The sequence below is a fragment of the Varroa jacobsoni genome, unplaced genomic scaffold, assembly GCF_002532875.2.
Source record: "Varroa jacobsoni isolate VJ856 unplaced genomic scaffold, vjacob_1.0 scaffold_615, whole genome shotgun sequence".
In the NCBI taxonomy this organism is placed as follows: domain Eukaryota; kingdom Metazoa; phylum Arthropoda; class Arachnida; order Mesostigmata; family Varroidae; genus Varroa; species Varroa jacobsoni.
The window spans coordinates 29493-38763 of record NW_019213517.1 but is presented as its reverse complement, the minus strand read 5'-3'; the positions used below and the strand labels follow the sequence as shown (position 1 = coordinate 38763).

Genomic DNA, 9271 nt, shown 5'->3' with positions numbered 1-9271 from the left:
TGCGAAGTTTATTCTAAATATATATATAGTCCTTCGAGGCTCAGGCGAAAATCAAACCTAGAACGAAAAAAGGGGCACAAGAAAGGGTCATTTGTAGAACGAACAATTTTAGCGGGAAAATCAACGACAGTCGATGGAGAGGGAGGGGGAGAGAGGAAAGAGAGAGAGAGAGAGAAGTTTATAGATAAATATAATAACATAACGTGCGCCACCCCGAACCGTGTGAGCCGAAGAGGTGGCGTGTCAATCGTTGACTTGTAAATAGATGACGGTCAATAGTAACTATAGTGTGTTGGCATGCACATGTCGTCGTCACATTTGAAGTTACTGCTGTCGTCTGCAGAGCCATTACTTGTGTTCGCTAAATTTCAGCGGGCTATTAACCCCGTTAACTCTGTTTAGCGCCGTTGGCTTGTCGCGTTTTTGATCGCGCGTTTTCCTTTGGCACACACAGCTGTCGTCGTTGTTGTCCTGTTTTATAGCGCAATGACAAAGACCAAATTATCTCTATAAAGAAGTGTGAAGTTGTCAAGTTGTAACGAAAGTACTTTAAAAGCTCCAAAATGGTTGGCGGCAGCGGCGACGGCGACAATAACCTGCATGTGCATGACACTTTGCTATTAGTTTGTAACGAGCCGCTTGATTAATTGATTCGATAGAAGATCGTATTTTAATCCATTACCTAGTTGTAGGTAACACAGAGGAAAGAATTTTTTATAAGAAGATTTTACCGATCATGTTGACAATCATACAGTTGCTCCAAACTGCACCGGCCAGTCAACTACCCTGCTAATTTTTCTAGGTAGAATTTTCGCTCGGCCTAAGTAAAAACATTTAGGTAATACCAATATTACCAACGATGTCCTAATAAAATTGCGTTAAGTAATTGTCGCTCCCACGTATAAAAAAATACAGCACTTTTATGGGCACAAATGAGCCTATTATCATAGAAGACATATTGGAAAATAAGCCGAAACGTTATGGCCAACATCTACTACGCAGTAAATACCATCTCGCCTCATGGTCCACATTAACAAAGGGCGACTAACTTGATCGAAAGTGTTCAAAGAACGTTCTAGGTATCGTATCAAAGAACGTACAATCAAAAAATGTATTGCTATTAGTCTAGAGTGCCCAGTCCTGGCTACTTTAGCTAATCCGTATGCAGTGCGTCTCCGTGCTGATCCAAGACGCGTTTTGTAGAACGCAGGTCATAATATAGTCGTAATCAATTAACAACTTTCTAAATAGCACGCAGACGGCTAAGAAAAACACGCGGTAGGTCTATGGGGTCATTTGTTTTGGACCCGAGATTATTCTTTTGTTCACACACACCATTATTATACAAAAGCACTCGGGAACAGTGTCTTGATCGTGCAGAGACATCGAAATGAGTCGGGATAACTTACCAATATCTGCTACCGCTATTTATAAAGACTCGGGACAATGGCTTTTGTAGTAAAGTTTAACTTGCGCTGTAATTCTCGTACATTGTTCACTTGATCTAGCTAGACGCTATAGGGACACGTTGACTTTTTGTTCACATGCATAAAAAGTAATTTATAAAAAGTTTTATTAAAGTCTTCAGACGGATGCAATTTGCCTTATGAAGTGAACGACGTTGATTATTTAACCTAACCCACTCGTAATTCTGCTAAAGGTCTGTTGTCGATATCGTGGTTAGGATAATTTCGAATATATGACGGATTGAACGTGAATTTTTTTTAAAAAATCACTCAACTGGGGATCAAACCCTTCTAAGCTAGCGCTATTACTCTAGGCCCAATTACACCAGTCAACTTAACGTCGATAACAAACAGACTTTTTCTACATTTTTTATGCGCTAAGTTCATTTTTCCGCAGACGCATTAGCCGTTCATGGAAAGAAGGAACCGAAACATTCGTATAACCCGCTTTGCCGCTAAGCAGTTTCAGTGTCTGATGTCAACATTATGATATGATGCTAATACAAATAACGGCCGTGGTACGACTCAGTCATTCACCAGGCTATTTCTGACGACCAGTTGAAGGACAAAGGCTTTACCAGAACAATTGTCCGCTTTTCTGCTGGTCTGTTTGTCCCAAGTGTTAGACGCAATGCAAACACCGTTTTGTACGCTACCGGATGGACTCACAATTTCGTGCGGGTAGACAAGCTCAGAACAGGAGATCGCGTTTGTCTGAGGCAAAATATAGGCCACAATATGATTTGCTTGATAACAAGGAGCGAACCTTCAAGTTTATTTGAAAAAGATTCTAGTTCAGCTTTATCCCTAGAAAGAAGTGTGATTTTTGTAAAGAAAATATTCCTTGACACTGGTCATCTTTGCAGCCACAGCTTTTTTTTCTTACCTAACGCCTTGCTAAGCACCTCGTATTTAGTTGTTATTTTGGATAGGGTTCTAGAAACTGTCGCAGTAGTTGTCTGTAGCATTAAGCGAAATCTTTTAGGAACGATATGGCCATGTTTTGAAACAATAAGCCGAACAGTTCGCATTACTTGCGACAGACGAAACAACCGTCTTTCATGGAGACGTTTTATTGAGTAGAGATCTCACTTTGCCTAAAAGTAAACCGAATAAAGGGAAAATCAATAGACAAATTCAAATCACCGCTGTTATTAGCATAAACATAATGATGATGATGATTTTGACGCCTGCTTGCTCAATTAATAACTTGAAGTAACTGTACATAGACAAGCAGACAAAATGTTCATACTGTTTGCCCGAGCGTAAATATGAACCCGGGCATATGAAAGCAGTTATCACACTAGCCAATAAATGGTGTCTTAATAGCTACAAATATCATGCCTAGATAACTTCGAAGGAGCTGATTAGTTTTGGCTGTTTACATTACCAGGTGATTAAATCGAATACTTATTTTATCTCATTATAATCGAGAATAGCCTGATGTCCATGATGGATTCCCAGCAGGCACTTTCCTGCTTCTAACTGACAGATACATTTATATACGATAATATCGAGATTTACTAGTTCGCCTTTCTTGCTCAAGGAATCGTCTCCTTTCTATGGATCACGCTGAAATATTTTGCTCACTCGTCTTTTCCTCGCTTGCTTTTTTTTCTGTGTGCGCACGCTCAATTCCTGTCAGCGTTTTATCTATGTTTTTTTCATTTTTGGCCCTGTGTCGAGTGTTTAATGATTCGTCTACGCGATCCGCCTCCTGCAAAACTCCCAGGCTGGCTGGCTGGCTGGCTGGCTGGCTGATCGGCGTGACCTGCCGGCGAAGCATTCTGGTCCGGTGGACGTCGAGGGTTTGGCGTGTAGTTGGGTCTAAAAGAGGAGTTAGTGGTCACTAGAGAGGCGAAAAAAGGTCGACACGAGGACGTGTCCTCTCTGAAGACGTGTGGCCAGGGCCACAGCAGCGACAGACAAAGGACAAACGACAACCAAGGTCCGGCCGGAAGAAAAGGGATCGTTAGCGGTACATTATTAACGGTTGTTGAACTCCATTTGATGGCTGCAGCCGCTACCGCGGAAAATAAAATTGTCGAAACTTACTCTTCTTAGTATACAGTATAGCTATCTGCTTACGTAGATTAGGTGATAAAATATATGCCATTGTCGTGGCGTTGTCTACTAGAAAACGTGATGTTGATGAATGCTAAAAGAAGAACAACAAGCAATGGGAGGGGTCTGACAAATCACGACAGTTTACGTAGAATGTTGAACTGCCCACACAACAAGTTACTGAATAACAGCAGAACAATTGCCCTTGTCGAATTGCAAGCACGCGTAGATCTCCGATGTCTGAGAACTTAGCAGATTGAAAATGTCTTTGCTGTGTAGGTAAAGATAGTAGATCGAGCGCGAAACAGGTCGCTTTTTGTATTGTGTGTTGATTGACAATGTTACGACCACTACGAATGAACACGATTATATATGTTATTATACGGATAAATGTTATATAAGTAGAACGAGCCAAAGATTAACGAAAAAAAGATAGAAATATGAACACATGAAAAGGCACGAGTCGTGGCTCTATGTGTTTATAATGAGGGCGAAGCTTAGAACAAAGGCACTGTTCTCATGTGCGCGCCGATCCGACCGTTTCGACCAACAATGCTGTTCTATCTTTGAATCGTCTGCCTTTCCACTCGCCGACCGGGTTGATATAAGGACGAAAAAGGACAAACTGAAATTTGCGTACGACTGAAGGGTCGGAAGATCGCAGGTTTGCAGCACCAACGATGAAACTTCGATTTCAAACGATCATGATCTACATTTGCACAAAACGCAAAACATTGTTACCAAAAAAACAAACTTTTCATGTGGAACGTTACGAACGTCCAAGAAACTCTATCATAACAGAAGCATTTTGTATATGTCCGAGTAGTACCAGTAATTGGTAAATGAGCACTTACCAGTGCCAGTCTCACAAAACGAACCCTTAGGTGCCCTTAGGTTAGTCGTTGTATCCGCGGAGAGATTGAAGCAGCCTAAATAGATTCCAAATAAATAGAATCATGTAGTTCATCCGCTTGATGCTGTTCGCGCAGATTACTACTTATGCAATTGTTGAATGAGCACAGTCATCATACCGATAATAGTATATTCATCGTCTACGCTTGTCTCGGTGCTTCTGGATCCCATATGCTATTATCATTGATGATCGTTATTATTACCATTGTTGAGCGTATTTTCATTTCCTTTAAAGTAATAAATCAATGAGCTTAGCTATGGAATACGGCGGCTCAAGTGCGGACGCTGGTCAAGCAGCGTTCAGTGCTGCCGAGCGGTACGCCGCCAGGCGAAAGGGCGCTCTCTAGACGTATAACGCGTCATTATTTTTTATTCCGCTTTTGTTATGTGGTCATCTTCGTTATTCGGTCGTTTTCGGTAGGCGCCGCTTTCTTCTCTGCCCCACGTTTGTTCATCTCTACTCTTCGGTCTGAAGCAGACGTAGAAGCGGCAAAACGTACCAACAGAAAGCGTCTCTGAACGTAAACGAAAAGGGCGAAAAACGAAGACAACACGCATCGATCAAATTTCCGTCGCCGTTATTACCGATGTCGACGCCGTTGAAGCTGTCGTTAGGGACGAAACGGCAACGACTTCGTGCGGCCTGTACCATTAAGTAACCGTTTGAACGTCGGCCATCTAGCGCAGTATCAGTCCGCCAATGAAGATCCGTTGTTGTTGTTGTTGATGATAGCGGCGGCGATGATGATCATGATGCTAAGGTGAACTGACAAGAAATGGCAAAATGGCGAATGAGTACTACTGTTATAGCATTGTGTTTGTTGGCTTGAAAACATCTGCTTCAGCTAAGATGGAAGCAGACCAGAGCAGAGCTCAAACGAATGAAGGATTCCTACAACAGCAGCAGGAATAAATGGACAGAGAACTACATAAAGCAGGCAGGCGATCGAGGAATATAGAGAACGCTATACGTAAACGCGACGCTACAGAATCGAAGATCGTAATAAAGAGGATTGCTGAAGGGAGTCACCGTATTAGCGCAGCGCAGCGCAGCGCTACACTCGGGCAGAAAACGCAAACAACGAGCCTACGTCCCGTTTCCGGAGCATCGACAAGAAGTGGGCGTTGTCTGAATGTTGTCGTCTTTCCGCCGGTGGTTGTTTGCTGCTGTTGCTTGAAGTGCCATAGTGGTTTTGGCCTTCGCCATCAACGAATGTAGCAGTTCTCTTGGGCTGTTATTAATTTGCTCTAGCAATTTTCGGTGATAATTATGATTTGGTTTTTTTCTAATTGAAAAACGGTACACAGCTACGGTTCGTCTAAGCGCAATCCAATACGACGCACATAGATGGTTTAAAAATTCTAGACAGAAATATCTGACTAATGAAGTGGTAGTAAAAGCAAGGACGATAATGATGCTCTCAAGTAATCATTGCCTGAAGGATACGTATACTTCGAATTTTTCTAAATTTGCCTTCGTAAATACGCGATTTGGGAAACGCTTGCTCGATCGCCGTCATTAATCCATCCTTCTATACAATGAGGAACAATTAGTCAGTAAATTAGTTGTTACTTAGTTGTATTATCGTCCTATCAGATATTATTGAGAGCAATTGCGGACTGGCAATTGAGGCGGAATGGTATTGCGTGCTATCTATCCATTGGCACCCGTATCCCATCGTCATAATTAGCCATTAGCAAAACTCCGTACCCCTGAACTCCCTGAACTTCCTCACTAGTCATTAACTTATTACAGAATTACAGAGATTGTCTCGGTAATTTCACAGAATGTCTCACAGAATTTGTTCGTGCTCCTTACACGAGCCTCCCCTATTTGTTTTGCTTTATTACATGAAAAAAAATATATAAATTTATGAAGCAGGCGATTGTAGTCTATCGACGGTTCCAGTTGTGTGGGTGGTTCCCCTTGCTCGATCCTATCTACTGTGCATGCTCTATTCTGTAGCGTACCCGTCGCTAACGTCCATATAATTGTGGCTCTGGTTACGGCAATCGCCAGCAGCGCGCTGCTACAAGCATCTGCCCGCGAACATCATCGCCGGTAGCGCTCACTTCCATCCGAAATCCTCAGATCTGAAAATAACTACACACCATATTCGTTATTGATCTTAATATTTTTACCGTGTCTCTTACGTGACGTAATTAATTCATTCTGACCTAATTCAGTGGTACAGGGTGGGTGAGAGACAATGGATTCGCTACTTAATCCATTGTCTTCGTACGTATCTGTTTACATAATGTCATAGTGACTATTTGTTAGCAATTAGCGTTTGTTTCGCCTGTGCCATTTTCAGGTGAGTCAAGACGAAATACACGGTTGCTAGCAGAGGAATCACGAACTGGCTTCAAGAATGCTGTTTCGAAGTTGAACTTACTTTAAAACGTTGAGCTAATTGTTTAATATAATATAGCGACAGTGGCTTTCGTCTCCGATGTGCTAATAGCTATAATTTGTGAGACAATCGATTGTCTAGGACTTTACTTGTTAGCTTCTAATCTACCGTAACCATTTTTTCTTCGCGGCATCACCGAGCAGATATAACAGTGACAACTGCTTGTTACCCAAATTGTCTTCACTGTCCTATCCCAGCAAATGGCCTATTCTTCTATCAGAAGTTCAGCGTTCAGCAGAGTTGACTGGCCGATCGAGGTGGTTATTCGGTGATGACTGTTTACTCTGCCAGAACGATGTTGTCAGCTGCCGGCTGTGATCGGGCTAAATTTTCTGAAATGTTCTGACTTCACGCCTTTTTTCTTTTACAACTACTATCTAAAATAGCGGCCGTCCCTTCAGCGCTCGCTAACGGACGAAGTAAGCCTCTTTGGCCTGCGAGATGACGCTGTGTGGTTCCCACAGCAACCGGCGATGATATGATTAGATCGGGCTATTTCAGATCATCAGAGTCAATCCGAAACAACGTGATACATAGCAAGCAAAAAACGACTGGAAGATTACCTATCCCTCTTTGTCTAGCGCAGTTTTCTTTGTCTAGTGTAGTTTTCCCTTTCCACTTTACAAGAAGGAAACAGACGAGACGAAAAACCAACTATGAACAGTATGAAAGCAATGGCTTTGCAGTGCTAACCACATGACCGGACAGGGAGTTAGAGGAAGGGCGGTTTGTACGTATCTGCAGGCTAGTGCACTGATAGTTTTTAAGGGAACGGTAGCCATCGTAGTGGTTGGCCTATTCGAAAAAGCCGATTTATCCAAGCAAAGTCCGATTAAGAGTTTCATTAACTATAGACAAGCTAACGCTGTTTGTTTGCTCTCACTTACCCTAGTCAGTTTTTAATAAAAAGCAGAGAATAAAGGAGCGGTCGTCATGGTGAGAGGTGACACCGGTGGCTGTGGCGATGATGTTGAGAATACTGGTAGTAACAACGGGAAATATAGGTAACTTCTCGGAGTGCTTGCCTGAAGTTTTGGCTATCCTAATATTTGTACCCTAATTTCAACCTATATATTATAGGCTGAAGTTAGGGCACAAGGTAACGATTGGATTAAGCGGACCATTCATTCATCCCTGCACTAGAACCCTGTGAAATGCCCTCTTCATATAATAAGAGCTAAGATAAAAAAGACACAACCATATTTCTAATAATCATCATAGTTGCCGATTTGAACAAATTGTTAATAAACGAGGATAGACTTACCCAAACTATATTCACAGTTCATATTCTACTGTTAAAATAACGTCTGTCCTTAATTAATTATTCATATTATATAATATTTCCTTTGGTGGCTACCTTTACAATGGCAGCATTACTAAGTAACGTTCGGTTTTTGCTGTCCAAATCAAGTCTGGACAATCCAGGCGCATCAATGTCTATATTCCCGAACGTTGGAGGGATACATCTATTTTCTCCCCACGTCCCCTTTTTCTTTTGTCATTGTTTTTTGGGTCGCATTATTTTTGCTTGGAAAAGGAGCAGCAGGCCTGCTGCCGCAGCCCTAAAGAAATCCCTTCATCAAAGTTTAACTAAGATCTGAAATAAATTGCCGTATTATTATTAGCTGCTAATATGTAGGATTTGAGCGGTTTCAGAACTGTAACTGCCTTTGTCACTGGCGGAACGGAAGACTTCGTCATGCCGTACGATTTTCTGGAGATTTCAAACAACAACAACGACAATGCTTTTTGTAACATTGTACACCGAAGCATCCCCTTAGCTCTGGTTAGGTCCTATACTTCGTTGTCTGCCGAAATAACAGCGTACGATGTCGGGAAAAAGCCCGGCCTCTTGTATAATGATGACGGTAATAATGCAGCAAAAGTATTGTGCGTTGACGTATGCTTAGCTTTAAGATCTGGCTCGCATCCGTTCGGCCATCCAATGTCCATCAGCCTCGCTGTTTTATATACTACTCGAAGGGCAAACGCTGTCAATGTCCGCACCCCAGAGCCGAAACATTTTACAAAAGCTTACATTCTAGACACACTATCACAGATGGACATAAGCTTTATACTCCATGAGGTCGCGGTATTCTTGATAATAATATTACTACTGTACTATAATAATGGTCAGCGTGAAAAATAATACTCGTCTGTTTGAAGCTCGTTTTGGAGATTATGAAGTACACGATTAAATTGATTTTGTACTGCCAGTCGATGATAAATATACCTATCTGCACTATATATTGGTGTGAAGCTTTGCTCCTTGCGGTGGAGTCGCGCAGCAACTGATGAGCGACAAGTCATCGATCAGAAGCTGTTCATTACTCCACCCATCGTGCGGCGTTGTAGAACGAACTCTCAATTCTGTATAAGCGAAGTAGACAAACGTAGTGATGATGATGATGATGA

At 42.0% G+C, this 9271-nt stretch overlaps 1 long non-coding RNA gene across 1 annotated transcript; it reads right to left on the bottom strand.

The window, feature by feature from the left end:
* Positions 1-6243: 6243 nt before the first annotated feature.
* LOC147753260 (uncharacterized) lies at positions 6244-9003 on the bottom strand. The gene is made up of 2 exons (XR_015311737.1): positions 8525-9003; positions 6244-6546 (listed from the first exon to the last, which is right to left on the bottom strand). It is a non-coding gene; the product is annotated as an uncharacterized LOC147753260 (long non-coding RNA).
* Positions 9004-9271: the final 268 nt, after the last annotated feature.